This window comes from Artibeus jamaicensis, unplaced genomic scaffold (assembly GCF_021234435.1).
Source record: "Artibeus jamaicensis isolate MK-2021 breed Jamaican fruit bat unplaced genomic scaffold, CSHL_Jam_final contig_465, whole genome shotgun sequence".
Taxonomy (NCBI): domain Eukaryota; kingdom Metazoa; phylum Chordata; class Mammalia; order Chiroptera; family Phyllostomidae; genus Artibeus; species Artibeus jamaicensis.
Genome location: NW_026521843.1, coordinates 20577854 through 20595523, shown reverse-complemented (window position 1 = coordinate 20595523; position 17670 = coordinate 20577854). Strand labels below are relative to the sequence as shown.

The 17670-nt window shown below is 36.1% G+C and overlaps 1 non-coding gene and 1 pseudogene across 1 annotated transcript; both read right to left on the bottom strand.

Moving 5' to 3' along the window:
- Nucleotides 1-7700: 7700 nt before the first annotated feature.
- LOC119050466 (U6 spliceosomal RNA) lies at nucleotides 7701-7807 on the bottom strand. The gene has a single exon (XR_005082750.2). It is a non-coding gene; the product is annotated as a U6 spliceosomal RNA (small nuclear RNA).
- Nucleotides 7808-16884: 9077 nt separating this feature from the next.
- On the bottom strand, nucleotides 16885-16974 carry LOC128627735 (uncharacterized; annotated as a pseudogene).
- Between the last annotated feature and the right edge of the window lie 696 nt (nucleotides 16975-17670).

Here is a 17670-nt window from a genome sequence, read left to right as displayed (position 1 = left end):
CCATCGTTATTCTATTCCAGCGCTGTGTCAGCATCTAGTCCTAGCTGACGCTCCTTTTTCTATTTGTTCTAGGCAAGTGCAGCCACTTTCCAAGTCTACGATTTTGCAGGCTAAATGGTTTTCACACCTGGGAGTAGATGCTGACCTAGCAGAAAAAACGTAGGAAGTTTCTAAGTAGCTGTTTTATTTCAATGTTACATGTATTTCACTTGCATTCTGAGTGGGGATGCTGCACGTTGATAATCCATTGCTGTCTCTAATTGAATCATGGCATGGTTGCTGATATTTTTGTATGTGTGCTCCATACTGTTCTTGATCAGGACATGTCTTTCCATGAGCCTGGTTCTCGGTAAATGTCTACGTATACTGGTAACTTAATCCTGGTTCAAACTACAAACTGTTTTCTGTATACAGACTGATGGGTCTTCACTTCGCCAGAACACCCCTTTTCCTTACCAACTTAAAACAGGAACAAATCAGTGAGAAAATGAACTGCAACATTCTTCAGAAACCAGAGTCCGCATCTCTCTTTGTGGCTTATTACAGTATTGGGTGGGTGGCATTGAGCTGCCCTGTGATGGAAATGTTTTAGAATCAGATTTTTCTCTAATTGTGTGGCAAGTTTTGGAGACCTGGCTCTGTACACATATTTAAATTAAACAATCCCATTTTTAATTGCAGGCTTTTTCATCCTCTTTTTGTTGTCTTTGGAAGACTAATCATTGGTAGTGCTTACATTTCCATTACAATAGGAAAAAACAAGTGTGAGTATATTCTACTACAGGCCATAGCCAGGGATCTATTTATAGTCTGTCCAAAACAATATGAGCTCCTCTGCAATGCTGCTCAATTTAAACCCAGTCACAAATGATGCTTTCACATGTGCCTACACTGATTGTCCCAGCTTTGTGCAATCCATTGTGTGGACGTGCTTTTCACTGGTGGACGTGTTGTGGCACAGGTTCCAATGGCTCATTTGGAATGAGCCCAGTATCTGTACTTTTTTTCTTGCTGAAAGCAACTGCTGAATGAAAGACCTATGCTCAGTAAAGCACATTGGATAAATCCATTTTTTTGAGTAACAATCCACCACAGGTTTGGCAGAAGGTAACCTGAGAGTGTCTTACACTCACCACACACACACACACACACACACACACACACACGTGCACACTTTCACCAGCCACATGGTTGATTCAAGAGCTAAAGGACTCTGCTTATCCAGTAGTATCTTATTCTTCCTGTTAAAGCTGGTACTTGGTTCACGTGCTCACTTTGACATATGCGATTAGAGAGTCTAATGCATTTTAGTAAAGCATTGCTTTTGAGAGCTGTGTCACTATTTTGCAAAATTACAATATCTGAGAATTTCCTTTTACTTTTTTCAGGAGAGGTATTTTCAAGAAAAAGGTTAAGAAGACCATACAGCCCAGAAATGTTCTCCTCTGAAAGCTCGGAGCGTGTTAGTTTTGACAGATTTTCAAGGCAAGAGGGTGTCACTCCCAGTTGTACTCTGGCCAGTGGTACCCAGATAATGACTGTGAAATGTTCCCCTGCTTCTCCTCTCATCTGCAGCTGGGAACTTCAAACAGTCCCTTCTTTTCCTTGTAGCAAAAATTATTAGTAGGGAACAACAGATTTTAATGGCTGTCTAGTCAAAATATGTGTTATTCTAAAATATGAAAATTGCAACCATAAATCTCCTTTGAATTCCTGAAGGTTTTTTTTTCACTTTGCCAGCCCCTTTATCCTGAAATACGTGAAGATAACAAAAAAATGACAAATCTAAACTTCAGATGGTTATTCCTTTTCTCTCATTTCATTCATTTTTAATGCAGATGATGGGATCTTTGGGACTGAGAGCCATATTTGACAGCTTTCTCATGTTTATTTGGGCTGTGACTTATGCTGTAATTTAGACATGAGGCACTCTTTCCAAGAATAAGACATTTGTTATCCATGTATTTTTTAGTGGCTAAAATGTGAATAAGCAGGTTTTATTGTTTCCTTATTGTAATTTATACTCTTCTATAAGTATATCTTTTTTAACCAGAGACTCAGATTTCTTCTGATTTTAGTCAAAAGCAGTTGACTATATTTTTGTTTTTAGTGCTGCATATCTGAAGACTGAAGGCAAATAAACTATCAAAATGAAATCCCATTGTTTATTTAAGAAATAAAAATTCTACAAGTACATGAATAACATATCTTGTGTGTTTATGATTGTAGCTCCTTCTTCAGCATTTGTCTCAGAACTAGTCCCAAAATTTCTGCACTGTCTGGATGCACAATAAATGTCTAGCATCTCCCTAAAGAAAATAATCAACTTCATGGACTCTTCCTGAAGGCTAAAACAAGCATTGCAATTGAGGAAAGCAATGCTATAGACCCTTAGGCTATTCTTCTCTGCAAAATAAATTTTATTACAGGTTTTTTGTTCTGTAAAAAATAAAAACAACTAGGATGGCAGTCAGTGTGTTTCAGGGAGACAGATCGCTAATATATATGTACACATGTATACACACATGCATGTATACATAAAATATTGATTTACATGCATACACACATACATATACACATCATATGCATATACACACACACCATCTGTCTGGAAAAAGCCCAGCCATTGTTAATATAACAAGAATGGTTTGCATGACATCTATATGACCTGGCAGCTCATCCGGTGACCTGGAATGTGCATGCACGGACAATGATGACTTCACTGTACTAGTCAGTGGGGGTGGTAGACACCATTGATTAAGCATATGTACTGTGTGCCTGTCACATTCAAAATACTGAGCAAGTAGAGCAATGATTCTGCATTAAATTTTGCATTAAGTTTGAACATTCCTCCACAAAAACTATTCAGATGATGCAGAAGTCTGCAGCTATGGGCAACAGGTGATTGGCAGCTTCATCATGACAATGTGCCCATTCATGCATGTCTTGTGCAGAATTTGTTGGTGAAATATTAAATTACCCAGCCCCCTTACGGCCCAGATTTGGTGCCCTGAGACTTCTGGCTTTTCCCCAAACTAAAATCGTCTTTGAAAGGAAAGAGATTTTAGACCATCAGTTAGATTCAGAAAAATACAACAGGGCAGCCAATGGCAATTGAGAGAACTGTGTGAGGTCCCAAGGTGCCTACTATGAAGGGGACTGAGGTGTCATTGTCCTATGTACAGTGTTTCTCGTATCTTGTGTCTTCTTCAATTAATGTCTATTTTTCATGTTACATGGCTGGAAACCTTCTGGACAGACTATATATGTGTGTGGTGTGTGTGTATAAAATGTATATAATCTTTTTTATTCCTTATTCCTACTTTGTTATTATTACCCTCTGTTACCCAACCAATTCTTATTTATTTATTTATTTCCTTCCTTCCTTCCTTAAATTGTTGTTCAAGTAGTTTTCAGTCTTTTACTCCCATCCCAGCCCACTGCCCCAGTACTCCCCACCTCCCTCCCATTTCCACCCCCCTTAGTTTTTGTACATGTGTCCTTTATACTTATTCCTGTTAACCCTTCCCCTTTCCCCCTGAAATCCCTTTCCCTCTCCCCTCTGGTCCCTGTCAGCCTGTTCTCTATTTCAGTGTTTTTTATTATATTTTGCTCCCTTGTTTGTTTTGTTGTTTAGGTTACTGTTAAAGGTGAAATCATATGGTATTTTTCTTTCACTGCCTGGCTTATTTCACTCCGCATAATGCTTTCTGGTTCCATCCATGCTGTTGCAAAGGGTAGGAGCTCCTTCTTTCTTTCTGCTGCATAGAATTCCATTGTGTAAATGTACCATAATTTTTTGATCCATTCATTTACTAATGGGCACCTAGGTTGCTTCCAACACTTGGCTATTGTAAATTGTGCTGCTATGAACATTGGGGTGCATAGGTTCTTTTGGATTGGTGTTTCAGGGTTCTTAGCATATAATCCTAGCAGTGAAATTGCTGGGTCAAAAGACAGATCCATTTTTAGTTTTCTTAAAAAATTCCATACTGTTTTCTATAGTGGTTGTACCAGTCTGCAATCTCACCAACAGTGAACTAGGGTCCCTTTTTCTCTACAACCTCTTCAACTCTAGTTGTTGCTTTGTTTATGATGGTCATTCTGACCAGTATAAAGTGGTATCTCACTGTGGTTTTAATTTGCATCTCTCTGATAGCTAGCAATATTGAGCATCTTTTCATGTATCTTTGGATCCTCTGTATGTCCTCTTTGTAGAAGTATCTGTTTAAGTTTTTTGCCCATTTTTTAATTGGGTTGCTTGTCTTCTTAGAGTGGAGTCATGTGAGTTCTCTGTGTATTTTGGAGATTAAATCTTTGTCTGAGGTATCATTGGCAAATGTGTTTTCTCATAAAATTGGTTGTCTTTTTAATTTAATATTGTTTTCTTTAGCCATGCAAAAGCTTTTTATTTTGATGAGATTCCATTTGTTTATTCTTTCCTTTATATTCCTTGCTCTAGGGGACATAGTAAAAATGTTGCTGCATGAAATATCTGAGATTTTCCTTCCAATGTTCTCCTCTAGGATTTTAATGGTGTCACAGCTTATATTTAAGTTTTTTATCCACTTTAAATTTATTTTGGTGTATGGTGTAAGTTGGTGCTCAAGTTTCTTTTTTTTTTTTTTTGCACATAGCTGTCCAGTTCTCCCAACACCATTTGTTGAAGAGGCTATTTTTACTCCAGTTTATGTTATTGCCCCCTTTGTCAGATATTAGTTGCCTGTAGAGACTTGGGTTTATTTCTGGGCTCTCCGTTCTGTTCCATTGGTCTATGTGCCTGTTTTTATGCCAGTACCAGGCTGTTTTGATACAGTTTGTTATCGGGTATTGTGATCCCTCCTACTTTGTTTTTATTTCTCAAAATTGCAGCTGCTATTCAGGGTCGTTTATGGTTCCATATAAATTTTTGAAGTGTTTGTTCTATGTCTATGAAATATGCCATTGGTACTTTAATAGGTATTGCATTGAATCTGTAAATTGCTTTGGGTAGTATGGACATTTTGATGGTGTTAATTCTTCTGATCCATGAACACGGTATATGTTTCCATTTGTTTGTGTCTTCCTTGATTCCTTTCCTCAATGTTGTGTAGTTTTCTGTATACAGGTCTTTTACCTCCTTGGTTAGGTTTATTCCCAGATATTTTATTTTTGTTTTTGCTATATTGAATGAAAATTTTTTCTTGATTTCTGCTTCTGCTGTTTCATTGTTGGTGTACAAAAATGTCTTTGATTTCTGGATATTGACTTTGTATCCTGCTGTTTTGCTGAATTCATTTATTAGGTCAAGCAGTTTTTGGGTAGAGTCTATAGGATTTTCCATGTACACTAATCATGTCTTCTGCAAACAGTGACAGTTTTGTTTCCTCGTTTCCAATTTGGATGCATTTTATTTCCTTTTCTTATCTGATCACTGTGGCTGAAACTTCCAATACTATATTGAATAGAAGTGGTGAAAGTGGACAACCTTGTCTTGTTCCTGATCTTAGTGGAAAAGCTTTTAGCTTTTGCCCATTGAATATGATGTTGGCTGTAGGCCTCTCATATATGGCCCTTATTATGTTGAGGAATGCTCCCTCTATTCCCACTTTGCTGAGTGTTTTTATCATAAATGGGTACTGTACCTTATCAAATGCTTTTTCCAAATCTATTGATATGATCATGTGATTTTTATCTTTGCTTTTGTTTATGTGATGTATTACATTTACTGATTTGTGAATACTGAAGCATCCTTGCATCCCTTGGATGAATCCCACTTGGTCATGGTGTATAATGTTTTTAATGTATTGTTGGATGTGATTTGCCAGTATTTTGTTGAGAGTTTTAGTGTCTATGTTCATCAGTGATATTGGCCTGAAGTTTTCTTTCTTTGTTGTATCTTTAGCTGGTTTTGGAATTAGAATGATGCTGGCTTCATAAAAAGAGTTTGGGAGTCTTCCATCATTTTGGATTTTTTGTAATTGTCTGTGAAAGATAGGGGTTAGCTCTTCCTTAAATGCTTTGTAGAATTCTCCTGTGGAACCATCTGGTCTAGGGCTTTTGTGTTTTTTGATTACTGCTTCAATTTCATCTGCTGTTACTGGTCTGTTGAGGCTTTCTGCTTCTTATTCATTGAGTTTTGGAAGATTATATTTTTCTAGAAATTTGTCCATTTCACCTATGTTTTTAAATTTCTTGGCATACAGCTTTTCATAGTAATTTTCTCACAATCCTTTGTATTTCTGTGGTGTCAGTTGTAATCTCTCCTCTTTCATTTCTGATCGTGTTTATTTGGGTCCTCTCTCTTTTTTTTTCTTGTTGAGCCTGCTTAAAGGTTTGTCAATTTTGTTTATCTTTTCAAAAAATCAGCTACTAGATTCATTGATCCTTCAAACTGTGCTTTTAGTCTCTATGTCATTTAATTCTGCTCTGATCTTGGTTATTTCCTTCCTTTTACTTGCTCTGGGCTGTCTTTGTTGTTCTTCAAGTTCTTGTAGGTGTAGGGTTAGGTTGTTTGTTTGAAAGGTTTATATCTTTTTTAGGTAGGCCTGCGTAGCTATGAACTTCCCTCTCAGGACTGCCTTTGCTGTGTCCCATAAGTTTTGGATTCTCGTGAGTTAATTTTCATTTGTTTCCAGAAACTTTTTGATTTCTTCCCTAATTTCATTCTTGATCCATTCATTGTTTAATAGCATGCTATTCAATCTCCATGTTTTTCAGTGTTTTGGGTCTTTTTCTTTGGGGTTGGTTTCTCATTTTAGTCCCTTGTGGTCAGAGAAAATGCTTGGTATAATTTCAATTTTCTTGAATTTGTTGAGACTTGTTTTGTGTTCTATCATGTGGTCTATCTTTGAAAATGTCCCATGTGCATTTGAAAATAATGTGTATTTAGCTTCTTTGGGATGAAGGGCTCTGTATATATCAGTTAAGTCCATTTCATCTAGGGTGTTGTTCAATGCCACACTATCTTTGTTGATATTTTGTTTGGAAGATCTGTCCATTTTTGACGGTGGGGTGTTAAAATCCCCTACTATAATTGTGTTGTTGTCAATATCTTTCTTGAAGTCCTCTAAGATTTTCTTTATATATTTGGGTGTTCCTATGTTGGGTGCATGTATATTTACAATGTTTATGTATTCTTGGTGTATTCTTCCCTTGAGTATTATGAAGTGACCTTCTGGGTCTCTCTTTATGGCCCTTTTTTTGAAGTCTATTTTGTATGATATGAGAATTGCTACCCCAGCTTTTTTTCCTTGTTCATTTGCTTGGAAAATTTGTTTCCAGCCTTTCACTTTTAGTCTGTGATGGTCCTTTGTCCTGAGGTGGGTCTCTTGTAGGCAGCATATGTGTGGGTCATGCTTTCTTATCCATGACACTATTCTTTGTCTTTTGATTGGAGCATTTAATCCATTTACGTTTAAGGTTATTACTGATAGGTACTTATTCATTGCCATTTTTGTACCTCTGTTCCTCTCTGTCTTTCTATTTTCATTCCTTTCCTTAGAGCAGTCCCTTTAGCATCTCTTGCAGAACTGGTTTGATGGAGGTTTATTCTTTTAGACTTCTTTTGTCTTGGAAGCTCTTTATTTGGCCTTCTATCTTGATTAAGAGCCTTGCTGGATATAGTAGACTTAGTTGCACGCCTCTAGTTCTCATTACTTGGAATATTTCTCACCATTCTCTTCTTGCTTGGAGCATATCCATTGAGAAATCAGCAACTAAAAAATATGAAACACTTCACAAATTTGGATGTCATCCTTGCACAGAGGCCATGCTAATCTTCTCTGTGTCATTCAAATTTTAGTATATATGCTGTGGAAGCAAGCACCCAACCAATTCTTATTGTGTGGTAAGATTTGGGATGGCAATGAACAATGAGAAATCAAAACATTGTCCAAATGATTGATATACTCTTCTTTCTTTCATGGCAAAAAGCATGGAGTGTGGTATTTAAATAGAAGCCACCTTCAAAGTTTGTTTTAAAATCATCATAGGATGTTTTCCCAAGTCCAGAGAACTCAAGAAGTCTTTATTTTTCTCTTCCCCTTTGTGATAATGGCCCAGAGCTAAGTACTGAGGTAGTGAAAATATTGCATTGCTGTCCAAAATTTTTTTTGTCTCAATGTGTTTCCTTTTTGTCTCAATGTGTTTACTTTTATAGATTTTTTAAACTCTTTTACTTTATCGACAAATCCTGCCCAAATTGTTTAATTCTTTCTCTGAACTAAAATTTTTTTCTCTGTTCTTTAAAGCCTCATATGTTTTTGTTAAACAGCTCAATTGGCACTTAATACACTAAAAGGAGAGCTCCCAGAGGCAAAGACTGTGCCTCCCACTATTAGGCCATTTCTGGTATTCATTATCATATCTAGAAATGTGTAAGAAATTCTAGTCCCAAATCTGCTAACCATCAGATATGTAACCTTTAAAATTATCCATGCATCAATTGTCCATAAATAAATAAATAAATAGATGGAATATATGCACAACCTGTCTTCGTACAGCAAAACTTTCATCATATTATTTTTACTCTTGGCTGTAAGAACTAGCTGAATGTCATCCACAAATTATATTAAACAATGAAAATTCTGCTTTCTGGAAAAGGCTCTATAGAAAAACTTCTCAGTTTAAAGTTTTTATTTTTATTTGTACTTTAAAATAAAAACATCAGCTATCATTTATTCTTTACCAAGTGTTATTTGATTACCATATGAATGAAACAGTAGCTACTTAATATTAATTAACAAAATTAGAAATAGTCAATAATTATAATTAAAATGGCTTGAATGTTTTGGTAATCATGAGTATTTATGAATTTATAGTATTGTTAAATGACATGCTGACTTATTTTCTTTACCTTAAATTCTGCCACTTACTGTGTAATACAAGCAACTCCTTTAGAAATTCTGAATGTTTGTAAAATGAAGAAATAATGCTATAACTCTCATTTTGTATTGAATCCAGCAATGGGATTTTGTATGTGCATACTTAGAAATATATCAGTATAAATAGGACAAAGTAAAATACATGAATCACCTCACTGACTAAAGATACTTTAAATAGGTCCAGAAAGTAACAAAAGCATGTAGATGATAGCTATGATAGAATAGGCTATAGCAGACCAAAGTCACCACTAAACCAAGGAGAAAAGCCAGGTAAAATACACTAAAGAACTGTTTGAGGTCATCCAGAACTATTTAGCTAACAACAGGAGACCAAGATCCTGGAGAAATAGAAGACATAAAAAGAAGAGCCCAACTTGCTGTTAAACTTTATCCCATATAAAATTTGCCAAATCTTAGTGCTGGGTAGAAAAACCAGGTAGAGGATAACTAGTTGCCAAGAACCAGAGAAGCAAGTGGAACTTTGGAAATCTGACAGTGTTGGAGAACAAAATTCCCAAGACAGGCAGAACTTGTGAGGCCAACATCCAAATATGAGGGGAATTGCTGAGAAGTGAGACAAATCCTCTTTCTCTCTCTTATTCTTTTCTCATAACATTTATTGAATTCTTAAGGTGCTTGGAGAGAGAGACTATGAAACTAAAAAAATGCTTGCAAATCAACACAGTAATCATAAATTTATTCATGAAGAGCAAACAAAAATGAGAGTTCTTAACCAATAAAAAAGGTCTGTTAGTAGTCACTCACAGGTTGCCTGTTGAGATCTCTAAGAGGTAAACTAAGGAGATGCTGTGATCAGAAGTATATAAATCTTCCCAAAGTGGTAACACATCCTCAAATGAGCTCATTCTCTCATTAAATAAAGTGACCCACTCCCTCACAGGTTGCCTAAGACAGGACATGGTCAATTCAGTCTGAAAGAATAGAGTACTACTTGTGGATCTAAATGTTTCATCTACAATATTTAGCACACAATGAAAAAAGTAACTATGCATACCTTTTCAAAAGAAAATAACAGGAAAATCATCACTAACATCAAATCACAGATGATCCTTGTTTTAGTTTGGACATCAGACATAGATTTGTGATTAATGTGTTCAAGAGCCATGGATAAAAACAGAAAGAATTTTATCAAAGAACAGTTTTGTAATGGGAAAGAACAAATAGAAATTCTTGAGCTAAAAACTAATAATGTGAATTAATGACTCAATAGATAAAGTTACCCACAGATTGGACGAAACTGGAAGGTGATTAAAATAATGATGGCTACTAATAAACAAGAAGATAAAAAAAACCTATACTTAGAAAACTATACAACACTGAAGAAAGAAATAAAGGAAGACACAAGAAAATTGAAGCATGTACCATGCTCATGGACTGGAACAATTAACCACACCAAAATGTCCATACAACCCAAAATCAATTAATAGATTCAATGCAATCCCTATTAAAGTACCAATGACATATTTCACAGATATAGAACAAAGATTTCAAAAATTTATATGGAACCATAAATGATTTTGAATAGCTGCAGCAATTTTGAGAAAGAAGAACAAAGTAGGAGGGGTCACAATACTTGATATCAAACTGTATTACAAGGCCACTGTAATCTAAAAGCCTGGTACTGGCATAAGAAGAGACACATGGACCAATGGAACAGAACAGAGAACTCAGAAATAAACCCAAGTCTCTATGATCAACTAATATTCAACAAAGGGGGAAGCAGCATAAAATGAAGTAAAAATAGTCTCTTCAACAAATAGTGTTGGGAGAACTGGACAGCTATGTGCAAAAATATGAAACTTGAGCATCAACTTACACCATACACAAAAATAAATTCAAGATGGATAAAATACTTAAATATGAGTTGTGACACCATTTAAGTTTTAAAGGAGAACATTGGCAGGAAAATCTCATATTCTATGCAGCAATATTTTCAGTGATATGTTGTCCCCTAGAGCAAGGGACATAAAGAAGAGAATAAACAAAGGGGACCTTATCAAAATAAAAATTTCTGCATGGCTAAAGAAAATAGCATTAAAACGACAAGAAAACCAACTATATGGGACAACATATTTGCCAATATACCTTCATATATTTTGGAGACCAAGGGTTTGATCTTCAAAATACATAAAGAACTCACACAACTTCACTCTAGGAAGGCAACCAACTCAATTAAAAAATGGGCAAAAAACCTGAATAGACACGTTCTCCAAGGAGGACATACAGAAGGCCCAGAGACATATGAAAAGATGCTCAGTATTGCTAGCCATCAGAGAGATGCAAATTAAAACCACTATGAGATACCACCTCACACTGGTGAGAATCACTATCATAACCAAATCAACCAATAACAGGTGATGGAGAGGAGAAAAGGGAACCCTAGTGCATTGTGGGGAATACATACTGGTGAAGTCACAGTAAAAAACAGTGTGGAATTACCCCAGAAAACTGAAAATAGAACTGCCTTTGACCCAGCCATCTCACTGCTGGGATTATACCCTAAGAATCCTGAAATACCAATTCATAAGAATCTATGCACCCCAATGTTCATAGCAGCACAATTTACAATAGCCACATTCTGGAAGCAACCTAAGTGCCCATCAGTAAATGAATGGATCAAAAAACTATGGGGAAAAGGCGAATGACTGTACTTCACAAACAATTAAATAAATAAATAAATAACCTGTGGTACATTTACACAATTGGTACATTTTCTTTCTACACAACAGAAAGAAAGAAGGAGCTCCTACCCCTTGTGACAGTATGGATGGATCTGGAGAGCACTGTGCTAAGCCAAATAAACCAGTTGGTGAAAGACAAATACCATATGATCTCATCTTTAAGTGGAACCTAATCAACAAAACAAACAAGCAAGCAAAATATAACCAGAGACATTGAAATTAAAAACAATCTGACAGTAACCAGAGGGAGGGGGGTGGGAGGGGATAATGAGGGGAAAGAGGGGAAGGTTTTTCAGGAACAACTATAAAGGACTCATGGACAAAACCAAGGATGGGGGTGGAATCAGGGGAGGGAAGTAGGGATGGTTGGGATGGGGGTGGGGGTGGTAGGGGGTAAATGCAGACAACTTTACTTGAACAATAACAAACACAATTTTTTTAAAAATAAGGAAAAAATAAATAAAATGCATCTAAATAAAAAAAGAGGGCTAAAAAAAGAAGTGAGTAAAAAAATCTCTGCTGAAGGTGAACCACTTGTGGAAAGCATAGAAGAAAGTAAAAGGAGACACATGGGACGTAGTAAAGACAACTAAGAAGGTACAGGCAACTGGAGTCACAGAAGGAAAGAAGATAGGGGAAGAAGCAATATTATAAGAGATAATGTTTGAAGTTCCCTCAACTGCAGTGACTCAAGCAAAAAGTATTATGAATCCAAAACAAGTTAAATGAAGAAATTCAGACATCAGCATGTCACAGTAAAACTTGAAAGAGAAGACAAATAAAAAAACCTTGGAAGCAGCAAGGTAAAAGGACATTGAGACTGAGAACTGCCTTTTAAACAGAAACAAAAAAGTGGCAATAGGACAGAATGGCGTCTTTAAAGAAAATAACTGATTACTCCATTAGGATAATTTAGCAAGTGAAAATAGCCTTTAGAAATAAAGATGACGAAGATGATTCCACTCAAACAAAAACTAAAGAAATTATTTTCAGCATACCAACACTTAAATAAAAACACTAAAAGGGGATTCTTCAGATGGAAATGTGATCAAAGTTGGAAGCTAAGAAATTTGTGAGGGAATGAAAGCTCTAGAAAAATGAATTATATATGTAGGTTTTGATTGTATAAAACAATAATATTAATATATTGGGATGCATTAAATTTATGTGTAGTTAAAATGCATGATGAAATACACAATAAGAGGGAGGGGAATATATAGAATAAATGTATTTTAAGGTCATTGTATTTTTCAGGAAAGAGTAAAGAAATAATTTCTCTCTGACTGTAATAAATCAAAGTTCCATATTATAATCACTGAAGTCATTGTAATGAATGTATAATTAATAAGCTAATTAAAAGAAAAATGGATCAATAATTAAATAATTCATCCACAAGGGAAGAAAGAATATAAAATGGGTCGGACAAATAGAACAAAATAGTAACAGCTAAATATAAAACCAAAAATGTCAAACAATACATTTAGTATAAGTTGACACAATACTGAAATTCAAATAGCACAGTAAGACTGGATTTTAAAAAATAATCACATTTACTGATAAAAGCACTTTATATATAATGACACAGAAAGGTTAAAGTGAAAGATTGGGAAAAGATACATCACACCAAAAGAAAGCTAGCATGTCAGTAATGGAAACAGATTTACTGGCAAGAAATGTAATAAGAGAGAATTAGCAAATTTCATAATCATACAAGGGTCAATGTGCAGAAAAAATAACATTATTACATTCATATGAACCTATATGAACCTAACAGCAGAGATCCAAGATATATAAGATAAATACTGTCAGAATTACATGAAAAATGACAAATCTAAAATAGTGAAAGACTCCAACAGACCTTTCCCCATAACTCAGAGCACAGGCAGACAAAAACAAATCAGTAAGTATACAGAGAATATAAACATAAGTGTGATAAACGTAAGTGTCTGGTTACATAAATAGACCACTGCCTCCAACAATGGCATTTGCAAGTGCATATAGAACATGCATTATTCAATCATGAAATTTGTTTTGTGTGCACTTGAAATGTTGGTATATTCAGTCGTTATTTGGAAACTAAGAAATGCAGCTAAAAATCATAAGCCAATAAGGAAATGTGAATAAAAGTTGCAAAGACTTTAAACTAATTAATAGTAGAAATACTACATGTGAAAGTTTATGATAAATCTGTGCTTAAAAAACTTTACGTTGTAAAATTCATATATTAAAAATGTTTGAAATTATCTATTATATTTAAATAGTTATTATATCATGTTAAAAATAAATAAAAATTAAAGAAAAGTAGCTGAAACAAGATACAAACAAGAGCAAAATTATAAAATAGAAAACAAAGATATGATCTAAAATACCAACTTTTTTTCTGGAAGTAATTATAGTTTTATTTATTTAATATTTTGTTTAGTTTTCTTGGTACAGTCTAAATATTTTCAGCCTCCTCTAACAGTTCCATAGAATAATGTTGAAAAAGTAATATAATCATCTTTATTATTAATTGCTATTTTCATTTCTCATTTATATTTAAGACCTTTTATTTTTATTTTTTAAATATATGTTATTGATTATGCCATTACATTTGTTCTATTTCCCCCTTCATTCCCCTCCACCCTGCACACCCCTCCCTCACCATTCCCCCCCTTTAGTTTATGACCACGTGTCTCAAGTTCTTTAGATTTCCCCTACTATTCTTGCCCTCTCCCCCATCTATTTTCTACCTACCATCTATGCTACTTATTTTCTGTACCTTCTCCCCCCTTCTCCATCTCCCACTCCCCTATTGCTAACCCTTCATGTGATCTTCATTTCTATGGTTCTGCTCCTGATCTAGCTATCCTCTTAGTTTGCTTTTGTTTTAGGTGTGGTTCTTAATAACTGTGAGTTTGCTGTCCTTTCACTGTTCATCTTTTTTATCTTATTTTTCTTAGGTAAGTCATTGTTAAAGTCCCTTTAACATTTCATATAATAAGGGCTTGGTGATGACGAACTCCTTGAATTTGGTCTTATCTGAGAAGCACTTTATCCATCCTTCTATTCTAAATGAAAGCTTTGCTGGATAGAGCAATCTTGGATGTAGGTCTTTGGATTTCATGACTTGGAATACTTCTTTCCAGCCCCTTCTTGCCTGGAAGGTCTCTTTTGAGAAATCCACTGACAGTCTGATGGGAACTCCTTTGTAGGTGACTGTCCCCTTATCTCTTGCTGCTTCTAGGATTCTCTCCTTTATTTTCATCTTGGCTAATGTAATGATGATGTGCCTTGGTGTGTTCCTTCTTGGGTCCAAATTCTTTGGGACTCTCTGAGCTTCCTGGGTTTCCTGGAAGTCTATTTCCTTTGCCAGGTTGGGAAAGTTCTCCTTTATTATTTGTTAAAATAAGTTTTCCACTGGTGGCTGTTCCTCTTCCTCTTCTGGTACCCCTATAATTTGGATGTTGGAGCGTTTAAAGATGTCCTGGAGGTTCCTAAGCATCTCCTCCTTTTTTTGAATTCTTGTTTCTTCATCCTTTTCTGTTTGGTCATTTTTTTCTTCCTTCTGTTCTACTCCCTTGATCTGAGTCCCAGTTTCCTTTCCATCACTATTGGTTTCCGGTGCATTTCCCTTCATTTCAATCAGTTTAGCCTTCATATGTTCCTCTAATTTGTGATTAAAATCCACCAGTTCTGTAAGCATCCTGACCACCAGTGTTTTGAACTGTGCATCTGAAAGTTTGGCTATTTCTTGGTCACTTAGTGTTATGGGCTCTGGGACTTTGAGTTCTTCTCGAGCCATAATGTTTTGTTCTGTTCACACCTGTTACATATGAGAAGTAGAGACTTAGATGTTCATCAGGGTAGGGCCACCCAGGTCGCTGGTTTGTGATGCTGTATTTGGGGGCGGGGTCAGCGAGGGACAATAGTGGTCCCCTCTGCTGCTTCTCGCCACTGGGGCCTGCTTGGTCTGTGTCACCGCTCGTTCCTTCACTGGTTTATCTGTGTGCAAATGTGTGACTGTTGTCAGCCCTCAGTGGGTCCGCTGCCTTGTGCCCTCAGTGGGTCCGCCCGCTGCCACTCCAAACCTGGGATCTGCCCACAGCTGCCTGCACGCTGGGTCGTTTCCCCTGGTTTCCTGCTTGACCCCGCTCCACTGCTGGCTTCGCCCCTCTTACCAGTCTGGCTGGGTCTGGCTGAAAGTTTCGTTGTCGTCAGACTTCCATATAGTTCAACTTTCTGTGGTTTGCCTGTGTTTTTGTTGCTAAAACTTTATTGTTTTTAAACTTGGTTGTGCGAGAAGGCACAGGGTTCCACAGGGGAGATGATGCTCCCTCTGATACTTAACTCAGGATAGTAAAGGGAGTTTTTGAAACATCTCCTGTAAGTAGTGCTTTGGTTCCGTTTGGGATTGCGAACACTGACTAGAAATGTGAGAGGACCACTCTGTCTCCAAGAAATAAACACGAGATGTCCTTTCAAACTGTGGTCTGGTGCTGCAGCGATCCCACCTTTCTGATTTACCACCATCATTCTTGACTGTCGCTAATCCATCATAATCAATCAATCAACCCTTTTCTGTTGATTCCTAAACACTTTTTAGTCCAGCAACCTGAGTACCCATTCTCAATTTCTCCAAGTTGATGAAACTTATTTGCCACTTTCTAGTGGCAGTGTACCATGTCATATATTTATTATACTTGTCTGAGACAACAGGATTTTCTATAACTCTAAGCCTTACCCTTAAGAAGAGATTAAATTTCTTTTATTCTGTCTCTGAATTCTAATGTAATCCTAATGTTTATAGAGAATATTTCTGGTAAGTTACCATGATTCCCTGTTTTTCTATGTAACAAATCGCTCCAGACTTTAATGAGACAGTAATTACCCTGTTTGCTTATGATTCTGTGGATCAGCTGTAGCTTACTTCTGGTATGGCATTATTTCTGATACAGGACAGCTTGTAACCAGTTCGTGGCTCAGCTGGAGCTGGGTAGTCTTGGATGGTCTTCTTCACACATCTGGCATCTGGCAGGGTCATCATTGTTCCTGGGTTTCAGTTAGAGCAGGTTGCTTCTGCCACACACGTGTCTGATCCTCTCCTGGGCCAGCCTTCTTTCTCTACATGGTGGTCTTAAATTTTCAAGAATTAAGGCAGGAAAAAACCCCAGTGTCAAGCCATTTTCAAACCTTTGCTTGTTTTACATTTATGAATGTCCTCTGGTCAAAGGAAGTCCCGGGGCTAAAACCAGATTACAGAACTGGAAAAATAGACTCTGTCTCTTGGTGTGAGGAGCTGCAAGTATTGTAACCATGTTTTATTCAATACACTACCTTCCTCTGAATTTCTAAGGATTATAGAATGAAATTGTTATAATCCTCTACCTTTAACAAACTATAGAAATGATCCCTGAGAGTATAGTCTTTAATCCTCTACTTTTAAATATAACCTAAGTTGTCTCACATTTAATCCAATAACTCTTGTTCAAATCCTAAATTTAGGATTTCCCCCTCCTGTCAAATAAGTACACACACATACAGAACACAAGCCAACCTTCCAAAGGTCCAGAGTCACGTTCTCTAATGAGTTTGCATTATTATTTATTTCTGCCCTTTTATTTACATTTTGCTAAGTCAGACCCTGCTGTCTCTTAGTCCAGAATAGAGAGCTACAATATAGACCCAATGTAAAACTTAATTCTGTCCATGGGTTTTTATTACCATATACTTTTTACTCTGAGAGTTGGAAAGCCTAGTAAAACTAAGGCTACAGTCACTTCAGCCTGACATCCATTGCTGGTATTCATTTGGTCATTTAATTTACCATGCCGGGCATAAAACCACAGACAGGTAAATATAACTAAGAAGAATGTGTGTTTTCCAAATTGGTTACACAAGGAGTTAAACAAAATACTTTTTTCAAAGTAGGTGCTTTATAAAGATTACCAAATGCTAATTTATAAAGTATTTATATAGAATACTATTTAAAAATGAAGAAAAGTAAAATTTGTTTCCCTCCATACTTATTATATGTAGTTATCTCATTTTTTAAAAATCCAACATTTATTTTAAAAATATTTTATTTGTTTATTTTTAGAGAGAAGGGAAGGGAGGGAGAAAGA